This window comes from Vicia villosa, linkage group LG1, assembly GCF_029867415.1.
Source record: "Vicia villosa cultivar HV-30 ecotype Madison, WI linkage group LG1, Vvil1.0, whole genome shotgun sequence".
NCBI lineage: Eukaryota > Viridiplantae > Streptophyta > Magnoliopsida > Fabales > Fabaceae > Vicia > Vicia villosa.
In genome coordinates this window covers 162,285,622-162,307,994 of record NC_081180.1, presented here as the reverse complement: position 1 = coordinate 162,307,994, position 22,373 = coordinate 162,285,622, and the positions used below count along the sequence as shown (strand labels likewise).

The window sequence follows — 22,373 nt, the reverse complement described above, 5'->3', positions numbered from 1 at the left end:
GAACAATATGAGTAACTAAACCCTAATGCTAGGGGGTGTCCCTGATTTGACTCTGTAATGATTTTGAATTCCTGAGTTCATCAATAGATTTGTTTTCTTATTTAATTTAATTGTACAAGGTTTTTATGCTTTCTTTGTCGGACCAACAAGATTGATTTACGGTTAACAACCAGCTGGACAGCGGTTGTTAAGGTTTTTGTACGATTAGACTATAGTAGATATCACCTAGGACTAGGGATACCCTATAGTTACCGGTTAACTCTTGATAACATAAAGGCTTGATTTCATCATAATTCTCTAAGGACTTAGGAGTTAGGATGAATGTTCAAAGGTTTTCCCACTAAGGACTTAAGGGAAAATAATCTAAAGGGCGGTAATTAAAGGTTATGAACTTGTTGAAGAGATCTAAATCCAAGGTTATTACAGGAACAATCACACACTATACCCCTAGCATAATACTCATATTTGTCAAAAAGCCAATTTACTTTTCTGCTTATTTTAATTATTGTTTAGTGACAATTTGCAAATCAAAACTCCAAATATAGTTTTTTGTTTAGTTGAACCACTATTGAAAGTCGATATTAACGTGCAGTCCTTGAGATCGACATTCGGGGAATTTCCCTATCATTACTACAGAGGCAAAATAGTACACTTGCTATTTTACCGATCAATTCATGATTGAGCTTGTTTTATTTTAGACTGCTTGATATGATTTTTGTACTTAGGATTCATTTCTTTTTCATGTTGTCGTTGTAGAATTGTGGTAAGCATTACTTTGTTCGTGTGTTTTTGTGTTGAACCAAACAATTGTTTTTGGTTGTCGAAACTTGTTGATTCACGATTCTTTGGTTGATTACTTTTGATTCTTTGAGCCAGGTCCCCGGTATCAGCGTAGATATTTTAGATATTTTTGAACCCGCTTAGCCAGCTCAGCGCGCTTAGCAGGGTCTGCTATTTTTTCTTTTTGTATAAATATATCAAATTAGATTTTCTAGGCATGGTTTTGGGGATTTTTTTTCTCCCAATTCCATCACCAACATTTTTTTATAGAGAGGGGCTAGAAAACAACAGTGGAGCTTGCATATGGATGAATCGGGGGCATATTTCTCATTAATGGGAGTCGACAACCCGCAAGATATTTGGGTTTCCTCTCTTTCTCTCTGTGTGTTTCTCCTTTGTTAGGTTTGTTTGTATATTTACTCTGAACACATGTATTTGTATTGATCATGGTATTTTATAAAGCTTGCTTTGCAAATCATTATTGTTGTTTTCCTTAATCTTTTTGCATTTATATTTGGATTTGTGTTGTTGTAAAAATAAACATCACAAATTTTAATTAAGGATGGATATCTATTAGTTTCCAGAATCTAGAGATAGGTTTAGAGCTAAGAATCACTTGTGTATCGAAGCCTAATGCTTTCGTCTTATTGTTTCCTATAAGACATTGCCGACTCCAGAATACGGTTGTTCTCGCAACTTTGTGTTAAACATAATCTTGGTTGTGATATGTCTCGTAGGTGTTGTAGAAATGGACACTGATGTGAGGGATACATGATGATCTTGACGAGTAGTATAGGTTGCGTACAACTGATCGATAGGTTTAAGTTTGTGATGAGTAGTTTATATTCATGCCAGATAAGTTTTTTCTCTCCGAAGAATATATTTATTTATCTGTTAATACCTACATTAAACCTATTTTAACCCAAGCTCAGAAACACATAAACTATTGAATGGAATTCTTTCCCTTGCAGTGATCTCTGTGGACACGATAAATCTCAAAATAATTCCAATCTTTTGCTTACCGCTTTACTGCGTCAACAATGATATAGAGCTTTCGGAGTTCATTGAGAAATTGTCCTAAATGGTTAAGGATAATTTTTTCACTAACCTAATTGATTGAGTATAAGTGCCAATTGATTGACAATAAAAATTTTGTCTAAAAATTGTTCAGACAGTTCCTGGTTCAACTGGTATATTTCCAAAACATTTTTAAGAATGCATTTTTAAGAAAAAAAGGCTTAAAACATATTTAAGTGTGTGTGATTTAACCGTATAACTTTAAGAAAAAAGCTCTTGTACTTTTACAACATACTATTTACTCAAATGCGACATGGCAAACTTTCACACTTCCTCTCTTTCACATTTGGAAGCTTCAAGACTTGTCATGTAACCCAATAATATAGACACTTGCTTGAGTTCTTCTTGGATATGAGGCTTGAGATTTTTTCTAGTTGAGTGCCATCATTAAGGGATGTTTGCGGTGATCATCAAACTTTAACTTGTCTTTTTGCATCTTTAACCGTTTGAATCAGATAATCCTTTTAGTTGTCATTGTCAAAAGCATATGCATCATGTTATAGAGAGCTTCCTTGATTACCTAACATGCAAAACACAGTTCCACACATTGGATATTTGGATGAGAATGGGTTCTTTATTACTATGAATAATAACTCTATACAACTATTTGATACTCACAAGAAGCTAGTGTTGAAGTCACTATTGTCCAAAAACATGACATTCAAATCTACCATTAAAACTACAAATGACTTGTGTTTGTCAAGCATACTTATGATAATTCCTAGTGGATATAGCATTTGAGGTATGGTCATCTAAATTTTAGAAGTCTAAGTGAGTTGAGCTATAAAAAAATTAGTATATGTCCTATCTAAACCGAATGCAAACAAAATGTCACGTGAATCATGTTTTTGAAAGGAAAAGAAATAAGATTTCATTTGCCTCAGATATGCCTAAAATATCAAATGTTGTGCTATAATTTGTGCATTCTAATATATGTGGTCTATTGAAATACCATCAATAGGTGAAATCAATTACTTCTTCACATTTCTTGATGAACATGTCATAATGTTATGGTTATGTACCATCAAGGTCAAGAGGGAGACTCTTAAAGTGTCCAAGATATTCAAAATCTTGATTGAGAAAGAGTGGAAAAGCAATAAATATTTTGAAAACTATTGATAGATGAGAGTATACCTCAAAAGAGTTTGGGTCATTTCATATTAATCAAGGTATAATTCATGAAGTCATCCAACTTTACACTTCTCAACATAATGGTTAGGAAAAAAGAAGACAAAACCATACTTTATTTTTCCAGAAGCATGCTAAATTAAAAGGGCATGCCTCGTAGGTTTTGGGGAAATGCAATCAACAAAACTACTTATATTCTCCTCCTAGCAATAAACAAACACTAGTACTTAGACCCGTGCGAGGCACGGGTTAAATATTTTCTAAATAAAAATTTTTATTTTAAAAACACTTATAATTTACAAATTTTATTTATAATAAGATTACTATTGTATAGATAAAATGTTATTTTTATTAATAATATACATAAAAAATTTATTTAACTAAATTTATATGTAAATTATAAAATAATTTAGGCATTTCTAATTTATTAATAATTTGTGTAAGTTTTTTAAAAAATTAACTCGTTAAATAATTGTATTAACAGTTGACTTTTCCCATTTATAAAAATATTTGTAACTTATTCTCGTTTATAAAAATAATTGTATCATCAGTTGAATTTTCCCGTTTATAAAAATATTTTTAACTTATTACAGTTTATAATAATAATTGTATCAACAGTAAACTTTTTTATGCTTATAAAAATATTTGTAACTTATTCCCGTTTATATAATTGAATTAATTAATTAATATTTTAAATGTCTCCCATAAAATTAAATATGAGTATTATCAATTAAATAATAATTAAAACTATTTGGAAGCTTGCAGAAGAAGGAAATCAAAAGATAAAAAAACATCAAATCTATTTGGAAGACCGCGGGTCGCGCAACGTTATATATATATATATATATATATATATATATATATATATATATATATATATATATATATATATATATATATATATATCAACTACCTAACTAAGATTATAATATACCTATTAACACCCTTAATTGCCCTTTTGCTTTTTTTAAATTACACTAACAATTGCCCATTTTGGTAATTTGCTAAATCAATCTTCTTATAAACCAATCATATATACCCATTAGTCCAAGTGGCACCCCCATTTTCAAATTTTCATAACTTTATCAAACACCATTTTAATATCATTTCCTTTAACCATTGTGTAATACGAATTATGAAGAACTTATCTTTACCCGGGATACAAAGCTGGGTCACTTTTGTTTTTAATATTTCTCTCTCTTTTCCCTTTCACATTCATTCTTTCTCAACCATTCTCTCTCATTACAGGGTCTGCAAGCGCCGAAAGTCTTCCTCACCGTCATATCTCCGTTTTCTCGCCAAAGCCACCGCTATACCAACCATGCCCTTTTTCTCTTCTTCGTCTTCTTCTTCATTTTCTTCACCATCACTGCCGAACTGTTCCGTTTTCTCTCATTAAGGTTTTATGGAGTTCTTTTTTTTTGTCCTTTGTGCTATGATTTCAATTTTGTTTTGTTATATTTTTAAGGTTATTGATTTCTGTTCTGATTTTCTGGAGTTCTTCTTCATTAAGCCCTGTTATGATTTCAATTTGATGTTGTTATAGAGTTTGTATATGGATTTCCGGTGGATAAGGGATTTCGGTTTCCTATGGTTATAAATGACTTGCTTTAAGATTTTCTGTGTCGGTGAACAGATCTTTGATGAAAGTTGTAGCCCTTGACATTGTTGAAAGCGTGGTCTGTCAAAAAAAGAAAAACTTTATTCAATGGGCATGCAAGTTATGAAGAAAAACTTTATTCAATGGTCACAAACTTTATTTCTTGGTTCAGGTTCTACCCCCAAGATATTTTTTGCTGTTTCTAATTAAAAATTTCTTGGTGCAGGTTCTATCAAAGTAATGAACTCCCATCATCGTTGCACCCAGAAATCATCATCCTTTCACCTCTGGTAAGCTAACGATTTCCTAAATGTCTTCCTTCTATTTTTCGATTTCGTTTTAATCTCCGTTTTCGCTTTCCTAAATGTCTTCCTTCCGTTTTTCGATTCCTCCAAATGGTTAACTATGTTTTGTTGTTATCGACTATGAAAGTTTCAATTTTTTTTTGTTAAAAGTGTTGCTTTTACCATAGAAGTTCATTTTTTGGGGTTGGGTATTCAAAGTTTTGAGCTTTCTTTCAACCGGGTTTGATTTAGGGTATGTTTTCATTCTGTTTATGTGGAATCCATAAGAAAGATCGTGTTTTTTTATAATATTTACTATGTTTTTCACATATCACCTATGAATGATTCAGTTTTTATGTTAAAAGTGTACCTTTTACCATACAAAATCAACACATAACTGGGTTAGGTATTAACAAATTTGAGGTTTCATTAGTTGCTTAACTATGTTTTGTTGTTATCAACTAAGAAAGGTTCGATTTTTTGTTGTTCTGTTTATGTGGAGTCCTTAGGAAAGTTAATATTTTTTTATGTTAAAAGTGTTCTTTTTACCGATCAAATTATTGAGAACTCGGTTGGGTATTAACACTTTTGAGGTTTCATTTGTTGGTATATTGTGAAACAAAAAGTTATGCTATCAACGTTTCCCAGAACAAATGCTTCTTTATTTGTATTTTCGTTTTTTTACATCCTTCCGTTTTCATTAACAGCTTGACTTAATATGTTATTTGTATTTTTACATCATATTATTGGTAAGTTGTAGCAATAGTTTACCTTATTCCAACTGTGATTTGATTATCAACCCTATACAAAATTACATTATTTGTATTTTTATTTAATTTTGAAACAGAACTTGCTTCCAAACATGTCAAGGCCTCATATAACAATTTGCGACTTGCTGCCAGAACAAAACGTATGGAAAATTGTGGTTCATGTAGTCGACATTTGGACCGTCAAGGAACGTGATGGGTGTGTTAGATGTTATGTTTATTTTTTCGGTTCTTTGTAAGATGTTATGTTTAAATTTCATTATGTTGCAGTTTCATTCCCAAGTGGAAGATTGACGACGTCCTTCCGATTCAAGGATCCCTTTTGAATATTGTTATGATATGAGGTTATAAAACTAATACTACTATTTATTTTAATCATTTGTTAATTCACTCCAATCTTAATATTCTTTCTTATAATTTGACAGTCCTGATGCAAATACTAGCCTGTTACCTAGCATGAGTTTAACTATGTGAGGTGGGAGCCGCTTTGCTGTTTATGATCCAATAATTATCATCTCTATGCAGGTACCTTAAATCTATGAATCTAAAGTTTGTTAAGCTATGGGGATATACATATAACAAACATGTTCTTTTCCTTATTACTTCTACAAAGTGAACTTGTATATTGTCTAGCAGTGGTCAAGAGTGCTGAGCTGAACATAATTGGACATAAGTCTCTTATACTATCTTGAGATATGAGTTTTCTTTTGACTGTACCTTCCGGAATTGAAATGATGCATGAATCTGCATGATGTGTAATATATATTCATTCTAATTCCTCAGCTCTTGATGTTGATTACAGATAACTTCAGGACTGGTTACCGTGTTGTTTTCGACCGGGAAAACTCACATTGGAATGAAAGAAATCTGATTGTAAGTCTATTTTCATCTCATTATTAATGTTCTCCAATTTATTGGTTGTAAGCTGATATTGATACTCATATACTTTGAGCCCTTAACAGGCTATGACATTAAGGATCATAACAATGTTGTCCCAGCAAGACCACAGTCAGACACTGTGCCTCCCGCAGTCGCGGCTCGGCTTGGCCATTACCATGCCCCTGATTCAAGTAAAAATTCCAAATACGAATCTCAACAGTGAAATGCATCATCGTCGCTGCTGCTTTAAAGCCACACTTTGCTTTTGACTTGCTTTGGCTTTCTAATTTCTTGTATTTGGTTTAATTTATATGTTGTATTATCATTCTTTTGCATGAGCCGTTGATAGTATATGATAAATTCAGCTCATATAATGATCTGCATGTTGATATTATAGCACCATTCATTTCCGTGCTTTATAACTTACTCTATAGTTTAGTTGTATAGTTTGTGAATATGATAGTCTGTTTATTACCCGTTTTTGCATGGAGCTCAGTGTTGTGTCTAGCATGTTGCTTGACCCAATTTGACCAATCAACAAGGATAAGGTCTGAATTTGTCATATCCTTGGCTGGCGAAGAGTTTTCTCAAGCCAACAATAAATATGGTGGTAAACCAAGGCATGTTTTGGTTGATAGAAACATTGATTTACCCTTCTACTGACTTTCATCCTGCAGCTTATATTCTTCCTAACTTGATTTTTATACATATGGCAGGCCTAATTTCTTCTTTAATTGAGGAGCAGATGAATATTCAAACACATCTTAGATTCCTAGAAATGACACCAAGGCAAGTTACTTACATTGATTTTATCTCTATAAATCGATGTATACGTACATATATCTATCTATAAATATCATATTTGTTTGGTTGATGAGTAAACTGCCTGATGAATAAATTGCAGAACAATGCTTCAATCTCGTGGAGAAAAGGAAGAAATGCTTCTTTATTCTCAACAATTCCAGAAAAAACTTATACTCCCCCCGTCCCACAATGAGTGACCCAGCCCACCATTTCACACAGTTTAAGAAAAGTGGTTAAAAGTAAGAGAGATAATGATATTTTTACTATACTACCCCTATTATGTATTGGAAATGATGAAACTTTTATTAATTAGAGGGTAAAATTGGAAAAAGTGTATTGGAAATTGAAATGGGTCATTCATTTTGGGACATCATTTTATTCCAAATGGGTCACTCATTGTGGGACGGAGGGAGTACATTTTTGGTTACTGTTTAGTTCTTTATATTCATTCATCACTTATAATTAATCTGAATTGGAGTAAAAGTTTGCGAGTATGTTTAAGAGGAAAGACAAATGTTATTGATTGTGTCCTGAAACGCTTCATTACTTTCTATTTTTAATGTTGGCAATATGGCAGAAGATGATGCTTCATGGAAAGGGTCAATAGATCTTCGACTATTACATGGAGTTTCAAACATTTTGGAGTTCTGAGATTGGATATATGGTCATGTGTTTGAACAATTATATCCCTTTAAACTTTAAAACTCTTTTCTTTCAATTGTACTTGTGTTTATCAGCTGAAGAATTGGTCCCCTACTTATACTCTAAGCTTAATATTCAATTTAACATCATAAATGGGTATAATATTTCTTCTTTTAGGGGCAAACATCTGCAATTATGTCGAATGCTACACCAGCTGGCGATACAGTTGTATGTGGAGCTAGGTTGATTGTAGCAAATATAGTTTGGCTCACCAAAGGATTTCGAAGGAATGCACAGCTGGTTGAATCATTGCCCAATGTGCAAAGAAATGCACAGACAGGAAGAGAAGAAAAGGAAAAATGGTTCTAAATTGTTTATGACTTGCTATTATAATATTAAGTTAAATAACAACAACATGCAATGTAGAGTGGTTCTAAATTAATTTATCATTAAAATTGGAAGAGTAGCGTGTAGGACAATCAGAGTAGTATGTAGATTCAATCATTTCGTGAATAGTTACTACTATATATTATAAAAGGAAAAATGATTTTTTTTAACAAACCTCACAATAAAAAAAAATTAATTATAGTACACCATTTTTTAGATCTCAATTCCGTGATTGAAATATACAAAAATATAATCATAATATAATGCTAAAGTTCATTCTTAATAAATTAATAAGTGACACAATTTTAAAAATTTATTGTATAATAGGATTTAGATGTTATTATCTTTATTTATTTAGGATAATATTTTTTTGTCTTGTATGTTGATTTTAAGTTCATTTTAATCTCTTAATTTTTTTAAAAAATATTTTGATTCAAAACTTTAAAAAAGTATTACATTGATATTTTAATTTTTTAAGACATCATTTTAATATTTTTCGTCTAAATAACGACAAAAAAAGAAAATTAAAATTAAACATTTTGAAGAGTGGATCAATATGAAATTTTATTAAATTAAAACAAAATGAATCACGAGGTTAACTATAATAAGAAAAAGTATTAAACATAAATATTTTGAATATTATAATTTATATATTTATTTTTATTTGTTTGACTTATTTTTTTATGGCCACTCAAAAAAATTTCTCTAACTCCGCCACTGAAAATGTTATAAATATTTAAAATTGTAAATATTTATAGTTACTTGACATTAGATTTATCATGTCGGTGATTTACTACATCTAAATCTTTTTTGGTTTTCACTTGAAAAATGGTTTCTGAACCGCTTGTAGTTTCCATTTATTGAAGGGTTGTTTTGCCCAATTTTAAGATGAACTCATTTGTAAGAAGTTCTATGTCAGAGCTTGAGTAGTTAACTTCACTCACATTGTACTATATGTTCTGTTTACTGTTTCTTGATGCCTGCTGGTGTGAACTTTATTGTTTCTTTGAAATATTTTACTAACGGATCCAGTAAAACAATACCATAGAATATTTCTTGATGTATTTATATTGTTTGAGGTAGTTATGCTTTTTATGTTAACTATAACTTGAACTATTTGAAGTATAACATAACTATAAGTTAATTAATTAGTTATTTGATCTTTATTTAGTAAATATTGTTCAAAACTACTTGATTGATAAAATTCACTTTCATTGTCTAATTTTCATGATTGGTTACCTTTACCTATTCTAATATTTGAAAACAATTTATAGAAAATTCATTTGATGTGATTATTGTGTATTACTTTTATAAAAAAATATCATTGTATATTATAAGTGCATTTAAATAAATTATAATTAATCAATAACAATTGTATATCACCAACAATCTACTCTTGTCAATTTACCTAAGATATGAATGACTATTGAATTTTCATGTTTTTTTTTTAAGATAGCTACTATATATAGATTTATTTCATCTATATTATATTTTGTTAATCTTAAATTAACATTCCTCATTCGAATTTTTAACTTTTTTTTTGCGTTTGTAATACATTATGCATCTTAAGATTTGAATTACCCGTGCGGACGCACGGGTCTTCTACTAGTATATATATATAGGAAGCATATCAAGTGAGAGCATTTTTAAATGAGAGATGAGAGGAATTAATATCAACCATTAGATTTATCAAGAGAGAGAATGATAAGACATTAATGTGACTATTAATTTCTCTCTCTTGATGAATCTAATAATTGATATTTATTCCTCTCATCTCTCATTTATTAATGCTCTCACTTGATATGCTCCCTATATATATATATATATATATATATATATATATATATATATATATATATATATATATATATATATATATATATATATATATATATATATATATATATATATATATATATATATATATGATTTGTGCATTATTATAAATGATATTCATAATATTAAGAAGTTGAATAAATAGCTATAAATGGGGTCAAAATAAATAATTAAAACTATTAATTAATAATGATCCGTTTTTATTTATACATTTCAACTAAATAATTTTCACTGTGATGAATATACCTAAATCGTTTTTATTAATGTTAAATTCTCAAAAACATTATACTTTAAATATGTCAAATATTTGTACCAAGTCTAATTATTTATTTGTTTAAAATAAATAATGAGTAACTTATTATATTATATTAAGTTATAAAAAATTGGTGAAAAAATAATCATTTATTTTATGTATAGACCCGTTGTGAGTAAATAAATATTTATAGTTATAGTTATTTTTAAATAGCTAAATTAATAATATCTCGATTATTTTAAGATAATTTATATTAAAAATTAAATAAATATTTATTTTTATTTATTATATTGGAAATAAAAATAAATTATCTAAATAACAATTAAAGGCATAAAATAACAATTAAAGGGCATAAAATTATATATTTATAAAGACTGTAAATGTGAAGAAAAAAAACGAAACAAATCTTTTACAATTACTAAAATGTTTTGTAAAGTGCACCGTTATTTTCTATGTGATCCAATATAGAAACTTCATCATGCAAAGTAGGTGGATAATCTTCAATTCACTGTATAATGCAAGTTGTAGAAAATAATATAAGAGGATTTTCTTACCTAAATAAGTATTTTGTAGTGTAATGATTTTGGTTAGATTATTAAGAAATAAAACATTCTATTAATTTAATATATAATTAAAATTGTTAATAATTTCTTTATTGAAAAAATCATATTTTTTTTACCACAAATTACATTAATTATCTACTAAAAAATTGTCTATTTAATTGAACTAATTACAAATATTTCATTGGTGTAAAATTAAAATTTCATAGGTTTTAATAGGGGTGGCAAACGGGCATGCCCGCCCCGTTTAGGCCCGCCACGCAAAAGCCCGCGAAAAAACGGGGCGGGCATATTTGAGTGTGCGGGTCTAAAACCTTGTCCCGCCCCGCAAAAAGTGAGGACGGGACGGAGAAAGCCCGCGGGATTTAACCTTTTAGGCCTAAAAATAGTAAAATTGTATGAAAAAGCTCATGCCCGCAAAAAAACAGGGCGGGGCGGGCACACTAAAGGGAGCGGACCTAAAACCTACCCCGTCCCGCAAAAAAGTGCGGGTAAAACGGGCTTTTGCCGCGGGCCGGGCCCGCTTTGCCACCCCTAGGTTTTAATGACATAAGTAAATGGTAGTGCATTTTAGAATCATTTGTATTGACAGAAAATATAAAAACGTGATATCATGACAAATGCAAAGAAAAAGTTAACCTGTCAATTTATTTAGCCGTAAATTTTTTTAGAGATATTATTATCATTATATATTAATTTTGGAAATATTATTATTTATATGATTAATAATTTGGGACTGTTAATTTAATATCATTTTTATTTTTATTAGGTTGATAAATGTTAATTATTATAATTGTTATTAATATCTAAAATCGAATTTGCGCAACATTGCCTCCTGATTAATACGAAAAACAAAAGATGTTAGGGCATGGAGACGTTTTACGAATGAATCATATGGTTTAGACATAAAAAAGAAAAAATGAAAGGCTTACTGTGTACTTGGTGAAAGATGTAAATGTGAGACTATGAAGGCAAAACATTAGGGTTTATACTGTAAGAGGTTAGAAACTAAAAGTTATTCGAAAATCCAAAAGGTTTAATATATGGGCATAATCAATGAATTGCTTGGATTATATGTATAAGAAATACCAAAAGCCATATAAATAATTGGAAAACAAAAAAATTAACATCTATTATAATATATAAAAAGTAAAGTACCTGATAATTACACTTTAAGCCCTCTGATTAAATAACTAAAACCGTTCAAATTCCATGGGTAAATTTGTCCTTTTGATAAATGAAGCCACCATATTCATTTGACATTAAATGCTATCTATTGTGTCACTTTTTGATTGGTTGATTTCATTTTTATTTATTTGGTTTTTCCTTTTTTTAATCTATTTTATATAATATTATTTTATATTATAGGTGAAATAATGTCAAAAGTTGCATTGAGAATATAATTGGGTTTAAATATCTAAGCAACTTAATGGTGCATTGAGGACTGAAAGGTCTCATTGAGCTGAAAAGTTACACGGGTAATTGAACTATTCTACAATTTTAAGAAGCAAAATTTTATTAACCACAAAGCACCAGAACTATTCTCTCTCTCTTTGTGATCCTCCCCTTTTCTCTCTGAACCCTTTTATTAACCACAAATTTGTTTTAAGCTTTGAAGCTCTGAATCCATAACCCATGGCTAATTGAGAAAGGTGAAGGATGGGACACAAACCCTAACGCAAAAACACGAAACCGCACTGATTCCATCACCAACTTCGAAAGCGAAGCCGTTGCAAGGTACTACACCATATTTCACTCTACTTCTCTTCTTTACCATAGTCACCGATTCCTTTTCTCTTTCCATCCCAAACCATCACTCTTAGATTCACACTCACACTCTTATTCTCAATTACAAACACAACAACAACCTTTCTCTTTTGCAAAATCAGTATTTCTTTGACACATCTGTTGCAAACCACCACCGTCGGAGCCGCCGCTGTAAAAAATAACACCTATGCCTCCGTCGCCAACATATCTGCGTCAACTGCCGCTGACCATATGCATCAAGGCCCCTCCAATAAAATGCAAGGTTTGTGTTGTGAAAGCTACAACCAGATCTGAAACCATAGAGTATAAGTTTGCCATTTTTTATCGTTTCTACACATAAGTATAAGTTTTCCGTTTCAGCACATGAGTATAAGTTTGCCATTTTTTTTTATCATTTATACACATGAGTAGAAGTTTTCAATTTAAATGTGAATCTAATATCTATCTTAATTTGAATGAGTTTTATGATTTTCTTTACAAGTTTCTCTTTTGGAGGCTCACACAAAGATATTTGTTTATGCAGTTGGAAAGGGCTTATTATGATGGACTGCTCAATCGCCTCCGTAAACACGCATTAACACCGCGTGACTCTAACCAAACTGTTAGAAAATTTATAGGCTGAAAAGTTTTTGTCAGGTTCTATTTAGCTGCATAATTCTAACTTGGATTATTGCATGGTACATGTTTGTATTTTTGCTTCAACGAGTCTCTTGCAGGAAAATTATACCCTGTCCATCTACTAATCCGGGTTGCATATCTATAAATCCAAAGTCATTGTCTCCATACAAATCCTGTGTTTTTGGGACCAAGAACAGGTAACCATATTCTTATATTCATTTCATATAAAAAAAAGTTTTGATCTTTACACTTCTCATGTTTTGGTCACACAATTTTTTACCTAAAGTCGTGGTTTTTACTTTCTGAATTATTAATTTGAAGTAGTATTTATTTGATTAATTAGTTGATTTAATATGTTGAGGTTAATTTGTGGTTTGTGATTGTAGTCAATTCTTGCAGGGAGTAGCTGTCTTTGTAATAATCTGATAAAATGAAAGTGATTCAATGGGTAGCAAGAACGAAGTTGGTCAGAAAATGGACAAAGAGTTATACCAATCTACTCGCACCTGGCAGAAAAAGGTATATATATTTGTATTTATTAACTTATCTATGTTGTTGTCTCTAACAGAACTGTAGTTACTGTTAGTAATAAACCATTGTATCACATTTCCATTAGTAATAAAATTTTATGCGACAGTTAGTCTGTTCTTTATGCAGATTGAAAATGATGTTTTTATTTGATGGAGATTTGATTGTGTCTCTTATTGATACATGAAACAATGGCATATTTTACCTGCAAAAAGTTTATTCTTTTGTTATGTTTCAAAAGCTTTTAAAGTTTGTTGATTGAGAGTTAATTTATGGGTTTTTGATTAGTTTGAAGGTATGTCTTATACATTTGCTGATGCAGTTTTTCTTCTAAGAAGTGTGATAATGTTTGAGTCAATAGCAAATGTTGGTCTTTTATATTTTCTATTCTTGGTTGGAGTATGGATGAATGAAAGGTAGAAAGTCACTGTTGCAGTTTATGGTATGGTGTTACCATTCAGAACGAGAGCGTTATTCTCGACCGTTTCTTTTGTGTTAATTCTTGGTGATGTTCTTTAGTCACTGAATGTCCTGTTCTTTCTGGAATCCTTGCAGAGTTAAAAGCGGACAACTCAAAGTTGGGAAGGGTTGCTCTTTCCGCTGCAATCATTAACGATGTTCTGTCATGGATGCTTTTGGCTATAGCTATTGCTTTGACAGTATATGGAATAATCTATGTGGCTTCTATAATGGTTGTTTTGTTTTTGTTGCCTTTAATGATTTTGTTGTGCTGTTGTTGTAAGACCTATAATCATGGGATAATAAGGAAAACACCAAAAGTCAAAAATCGTATGGTGATTTCTACTTATGTTTAATACATTGTTCAACTTTTAACTTTGTTTTCATTTTTGTATACATGGGACATCTTTTGATTCTATTTTGATTATTTTTAACTTTGTTTTCATTTTTGTATACATGGGACATCTTTTCATTCTATTTTGATTCTTTATACGATTTTTCCTCATTGTTTAGAATATTCATGCTGTAATTAATTGAATGAATAAATATTGATCCATTGTAATTGATACACTATTGATTGATATGGCTCAATTGTAACTGTTTTCTATTGAAGAGCATTGAGTGAAGAAGCAATTAAATGTAAAGTTGCAAACCAAAAAGTGGCAGACCAACCAAATAGCACATATAGCTTTCTAATAATCAACATACTTAGTGGTGCTAATGTTTGATAATGAAATCTGCAGATGTTTGTGATAATAATTAATTTGATAAATATTTGATAATAAATAATCGACCTATATAGCTTAGTTTTTTTTATATATTTGGCTTAATTTCAATGTTTTTATTGAATCAAAATGTTGAATAAGGAAATCTTCAATTTTTTTGTTATTTTTAATTATACATTTTGTTCTTTAATTAAATTAAAAAATTTAATCTAATAAAAAAATTTAAAATTATGGGTTAAATATATTTTTGCTTCCTATAAATATCTCAACTTTCATTTTCAGTCTCTATTAAAAAAATAATATATTTTAGTTGCTATAAAATTTTTATGCATGTAATTTTAGTCCATCATGTTAAATCAAGGTGTATTTTTGAATGATTATTTTGAAGACATGTGTAGAACGTTATAAAAAGTTCCTAAAAAAAACTCAAAATTTGATTTCTAAGTCGAGGTTTACATTATTTTTATTATTATCTTTTAAAATTTAAAAAATTTATATTTAATTCTTCTTAATTTAAAAAATTCTAAAATTTATATTATTAAAAAAATTTAAATAAATTTTAAAAAATTTTAAACAAATTTCAGATATAAGCAAATTAGTTGTATTATAAATAAATTTTAAATTAATAATTATGAAAAATTATTTAGCTTTCAATTCAATAATAATAATTTAAGATTTAAAAAAGTCTACCTTTTAAATTCAATTGAATGAAATTATTATTATTATTGAATTGAAAACTAAATAATTTTACATAATTATTAATTTAAAATTTATTTATAATACAACTAATTTGCTTATACTACTAATTTTTGTTTTTATTTAAGTTTTTTAATAAAATTAAAAGTTCTAAATTGACATAAAATATATTTTGTAATCATTTAGATTTTAGAAAAATGTTAATAAAAACAAATCAAAATCAATAGAGATAAAATTTATTACTTTTTACTACAACTTATAATTATTTTATACCAAAGTTAAATATTTAGTTTTTCATTATAAAAATATAAAAATAAAAATTATTTTGTAATTATTTAGATCCTTATTTGAGATAAAATTTATTTTGAAATTATTTAGACTTTTATAGAAAGGTTAATAAAACAAAACAAAATCAATTGAGATTCTGTAAACGTATGAAATAACTAAAACTTCTCAGAATTTTTTCAAATTAACTTCATAATTGTAATCATGTTAAAAATATGTTAATGGGTAGTCATGAAAATTTAATGATAAATGATAATCATAAAAAATAAAAAATAAAATTTAATGTGATTATTTTAAATATATGAGAATAAATATATACTCCCTCCGTTCCTTTTTAAGTGTCGTTTTAGCAAAAAGCTTTTCAACCAAGATAGTGGATTATTAGAGTTACTTTTCCTATTATATCCCTATTTATTTTTCTCTTTCTAAATGAATTCAATCATACACTCTTTTTTTCCAATAATTAATTGAAAAAATTGAGGTGGAGTTATTGAGAAAATAAGGGTATAAATGACAAATTATAACATTAAATTATAAAACGACACTTAAATAGGAACAAAAAAATTCTTCTAAAACGACACTTAAAAAGGAACGGAGGGAGTATTATTTATCATACATAGGTTTTAAATTTCTATTTTTTTTATAATTGTACATATTCAAGATCTAATTACTCTATTAACATATTCACATTTTTATTATTTGTTTAATTTTTAAATATTTTAACTTTTAATATTTGACGGGAGATGTCATACATTTTAGGTTTGAAAAAAATGAGCTAATATCTCAAATAGGTTTAATAAATTTTATTCTCTAACTATGTTTAATTTCTTAATTAAAATTATATTTTTAAAACCTATACAATTATATTTTTTATATTATAATAATATACTTTAAATGTAGAAACTCTTAAGCATTTGACGGGAGTTGTGATACATTTTAGGTTTGAAAAAATGGACTAATATCTCACATAGGTTTAATAAATTTTTAGAATTAACTCATTTGGATTTAACTGGAATTGGTAAACTCATCTAAATTGACGGGTAGATGTGAACGTATCTATGAGATATCTGCTATTGACTGATTATTTTAATATTTATCTTTTAACTATTTCTTTTGTTACTGTTTTATAAAATTGAAGCAGGCCACATGTCAAAAAAATGTACTTGCAAAATTTGGAAGTGTAAACAATAATTTAGTTTTTCAATTTAAAATATTTTTTCTAAAGTAATTTAAGAGTTGTATTTTTAACTTAATGTAATAATACTTACTAAGGTTAAATATTTAATTTATCATTATATTTAATAAAAGTTATTTTGTAATTATTTAGATCCTTATTTGAGATATAATATATTTTGAAATTATTTAGATTTTTATATAAAGGTTAATAAAACAAAACAAAATCAATTGAGATTTTGTAATTTTTGTAAACTTATGAAATAACTAAAACTTCTCAGAATTTTTTCAAATTAACTTCATTATTGTAATCATGTTAAAATATGTTAATCGATAGTCATGAAAATTTAATGATAAATGGTAATCATAAAAAATAATGATAAAAGATAAAGATTTATTAATATAGTTAGTTTTATAAATTGAATAATCTACGATTGTTTTTATAAACGGAAATAAGTTACAAAGTATTTTAAATTTGAGATTTTATATTTATTACACTATCCAATTGAGACTACTTAATGTGATTATTTTAAATATATGAGAATAAATATATATTATTTACCATACATAGATTTTAAATTTCTATTTTTTTATAATTGTACATATTCAAGATCTAATTACTCTATTAACATACTCATATTTTTATTATTTGTTTAATTTTTAAATATTTTAAGTATACATTAAACGTAGAAACTTTTAATATTTGACGGGAGATGTCATACATTTTAGGTTTGAAAAAATGAGCTAATATCTCAAATATGTTTAATAAATTTTATTCTCTAACTATGTTTAATTTCTTAATTAAAATTATATTTTTTAAACTTATAAAATTATATATTATTTTATATTATAAGAATATACATTAAATATAGAAACTCTTAAGCATTTGACGGGAGTTGCGATACATTTTAGGTTTGGAAAAATGGACTAATATCTCAAATAGATTTAATAAATTTTTAGAATTAACTCATCTGGATTCAACTGGAATTGGTAAACTCATCTGAATTGACGGGTAGATGTGAACGTATCTATGAGATATCTGCTATTGATGGATTCTTTTATAAATTTGAAGATATAAAACTCATCTGAATTGACGGGTAGATGTGAACGTATCTATGAGATATCTGCTATTGATGGATTCTTTTATAAATTTGAAGATATAAAAATAATTGACGGGTCGATGTGGATGTATCTATGAGATATCATTTATTGACTGATCATTTTAATGTCTATCTTTTAACTATTTCTTTTGCTATTGTTTTTTAAAATTGAAGTTATAAAAATAATTGTACGATTTATTACAAATATGAATCAATACTTAAAACTTGGTACATATTATTAGTATATAATTGAAATTACGTGAATATTTATAAACTGCAAAATAAGTTATATTATATTTGATATTCCAAACACATGAATTAAATTTTGATAAATGATTATAAGTTAATATGATGTCATATTTAATAATTTATATATGGTTGATTTATATAAAAGAATTTTACAAGTGATATTTGGATACATGTAATGTGAAACCTCGACCAGACCCGTGCGATAGCACGAGTTTCCTACTAGTTGAATTATTATTTAGCCACAAAAATTGCGGAACTCGAGTAAGGAATTTGAAATAGTCAATTAATGAATAATGAATAGCAAGTTTTAAAATGATAACACCTCTAAGAAGATGACACATGGTAAACTTGCCAAAGAATTCATCTTACTTGATTCTATTGTATGATTTAAATAGAGTCAGAAAAGAAAAAGAGGAGAACTTAAATTATTTTCAATTAGGTAATAATCAAAATAATTTATCAATTATGATTTCATCTATATTAATATCATTCAGCAATTAAACTGTTTAAATAGATAGAGCATTGGTGAAAAATAGTAAAAATAGAAAAGAGCATTTAATGCAGTATTTTTTTAACAAAATAGACCTAACATTTTAATAGAACGGATCGTAAAAAGCAAATCAAATTAATGTCAGTTAGTTTATTTTATTGATTTTATACTATTAATTTTATCATAATATTTATTTAGTTACATATTTTATTTTTTTAATATTTATTTATTAATTACTATTGCCAAAATAAATTAATTTAGCAATCAAATAATAATATTTTTTATTTAAAAAATAAATTTATTTATTAACGTGTGGTACAATTCTATTTATGAATTTATATTATTAATAAATAAAAATACTAATAATTAAGAGGTCTCATATTTAATAATATTATTGAAGCATCATAATAATTATTTATTAACGTATTTTATTTTTTAATATTTAATTATTTAATCACAATTTTAAATACCAATTTTTTGAGAAGTTAAAATAATAATCATTTCAAACCAAAAAAAAAAATGAAATAACACTTTCCATTTACTAATTTAGTGTATTGAAAATAGAATCTCATTAAATTTATCATTAATGAAATAAAAACAATGAAATAACACTATTGATTATCAAGCCTACCTAATATATTTTTTTTAAGAATCCCATTAAATTTATAACTAAAACCAAAACTCTAAAATACATTAAAAAAACAACATATGAAGACATGCAGGTGACTCAAAAGCTGCTTGTGATGTATGGCCTACATCCTTATTATTTTTCCTATCCTTAAAAGAATCATAAAATTCATCCTTTTTTTCTTAATTAATAAAATAATGGTCATTCATCATTTGTGCATTGATCACAATTCACAACAACCTCATTAAGTATGCATACATTTTATTGTTAACCAATGAAATAAATAATGAGATTTACCTCCAAGGTCATTTTATGCACTAAATACATATTTATATGATATAATCATACATTAATTATCAACAACAAAAAATGTCACATGATTTGATTAATTTGAGTTTAGAAAGAAATCAGAAAAGTCTCTAAAGTCTAAATAACTCAATTTCAATATCTGGCCAAATTGCAACTTCGGAATACCATATTCAGTAGCAGCACTTGCTCTAAATATACTTGTTTATTAATTAACCATTGCAACTTCACCTGCACAGAGACACCAATATTTTTAGAGATACTTGTTGTATAATTAACCATTGCAACTGATGTTGTAGAAAGTACAAGTCAAATGTAAGTGTTTTGTATTATCGTATCCACAGGGATTGGAGCGATATCAAAACCGTTCAACAATTTCTATAGTTCTAAGCATAGAGTTTCAAGTTTGTTTGGTTGAAAGTTACGGAAAGTAAAAATGCGTAAATAACGAAAGATAAGTTTCAAAGGAAAAGACTTGTTGGGAATTGGTTTTCATCCACCGATTTAATATGTAAATCTTAGATCAGTTATACATAATGTATGCTTGTTTCAATATCATCACGTATTGCTCACAACAAAGTTCATGTCTAAACGTTTGTTGAGATTTCTACCTTATGGTTTAATCGACGATTTCTCAGCCTATTAAACGATACGGCAGCATTAAGTTTCAATACTTGAAGTGAATATTAAACCTAAATCTATGTCTAGCATTTAGAGTTTAATAGTTGTTATCTTGGATCGAGATTAGAATCGTATTTGTCAATATCAATTCAATCCATGAAATAAACGGTAAAACGAAGATAACAACGATAATGATTCAAACATAAATTATATATAACGTCATGATTAAAGAAAATACATACTGTTTCGGTGAACTACGATCAATCCCAACAAGAGAGGGATTTAGCTACTCATGGTAGCTTGAAGAACAATGGAAGATTCGAGTTGTAATGACATCAACGACGATTTCCCGACTCTTGATGTGTATCCACCTCTTTCTACCTAAAAACCTCTATTTCTCTTTCTATTACATAAGTATTACAAGATAAAAGTGAATGTCCTTTCTGAACTGGTTTCTGCTCCTTTTATAGCTGTTCTGGCCGCCTGAGTTCGCTACGCGAACAGAAGTTCGCTGCAGCGAATGCCTTGCTTCATTGTTAAGTCTTTGTTGAACCGCCAGAGTTCGCTACGCGAAGGGTATTTCGCTGCAGCGAATGTTTTCTTCAGCTTTAAGAAATTCAAATCTTCTAGAAACCGCCAAAGTTCGCTACAGCGAAATATGGTTCGCTGCAGCGAATGTACTTCGCTTCTGCTCGCTGCTAGCAAAACTGGAAAGTTTGATTCTGACTTCGTTCGCTACAGCGAAATAAGGTTCGCTGCAGCGAATCGGGCCTTCGCTACCATTCGCTGCAGCGAATGACCTGTTTTCTGCATTTTTCCCTTTGAGTGCCTGGAGTTCGCTACAGCGAAATATAGTTCGCTGCAGCGAATGCTCTGTTTTCTGGTTTTTGCTTTAAGGCCAAATCCTGCATAAAAACAAACCAAGCCAAGTAATCTTGCACAATAATAGTTTATTCAATAATTGGGAGTTTTTATGTGAAAAATATGTTAAATAAGTAAGATAAGTGCTATGTTATAATAAGTCATTTTAGCATGAATCAAGCACTTATCGAACTCTCCCCAACTTGAATCTTTGTTTGTCCTCAATCAAAGTAAACAAGAGCAAGAGTTTCTATATCACCTTTCACATGATCAACCAAATTTTTTAATGAAGTAATCAAGGCACATGGTTTTTGAAATTGAACATCCAAGGGTTGATGCTTTATGACTTCCTTTAGCATTTAGAAATATTCATGAAACAAGTTTTCCACATAAAAGCCATGTCAATCAATCCATCGCACTAAACATGTTTAATCATGAATCACACTTACCATATTCTTTTGTATAAGTGAAAATGATGAGGTATGTTGATCTCTCACATGACAAATTTGCTAACATCTAGATCAATTCATACTTTTATCCAAGCAAGATATGTTGATAAGCGAGAACAAAGATCACTAAGGTCTTTCATGGTTGTAATGTGGCTAAGGTACCAAGGAAGTGTCATTTCTAGGGATAATGGAAACAAAAAAGTTGTTGATTTTTCTTTTTAGAAGAGCATTCATAAATTGTGATTCTTTTACACATATCACTCATCTTACCTTCATTATTTCTTTCCTTTTGAATACATTCTTTCTTTTTCTTTTCTTACTTTCTATTTCTTCTTTTGATTCTCACATCTTTTTCTTTTCTTTTGAAGAAAGTCTTTTTCTCTTTTCTCCCCAATTTGAACAACACCTTACTTGCATTGAA

At 28.4% G+C, this 22,373-nt stretch overlaps 2 long non-coding RNA genes across 5 annotated transcripts; both read left to right on the top strand.

The window, feature by feature from the left end:
* Nucleotides 1-3,916: 3,916 nt before the first annotated feature.
* Nucleotides 3,917-7,299, top strand: LOC131619829 (uncharacterized). Of its 3 annotated transcripts, XR_009288969.1 has the most exons (8): nt 4,403-4,731; nt 4,812-4,875; nt 5,717-5,835; nt 5,907-5,980; nt 6,062-6,161; nt 6,439-6,509; nt 6,599-6,706; nt 7,012-7,299. It is a non-coding gene; the product is annotated as an uncharacterized LOC131619829 (long non-coding RNA). The 3 variants fall into 3 exon arrangements; XR_009288968.1 differs by lacking the exon at nt 4,403-4,731 and adding an exon at nt 3,917-4,385 and having other exon boundaries at nt 6,599-7,299; XR_009288967.1 differs by having other exon boundaries at nt 6,599-7,299.
* Nucleotides 7,300-12,539: 5,240 nt separating this feature from the next.
* Nucleotides 12,540-14,715, top strand: LOC131619824 (uncharacterized). Of its 2 annotated transcripts, XR_009288966.1 has the most exons (5): nt 12,540-12,734; nt 13,288-13,400; nt 13,481-13,579; nt 13,769-13,901; nt 14,466-14,714. It is a non-coding gene; the product is annotated as an uncharacterized LOC131619824 (long non-coding RNA). The 2 variants fall into 2 exon arrangements; XR_009288965.1 differs by having other exon boundaries at nt 13,288-13,579; nt 14,466-14,715.
* The last annotated feature ends 7,658 nt before the right edge of the window (nt 14,716-22,373 follow it).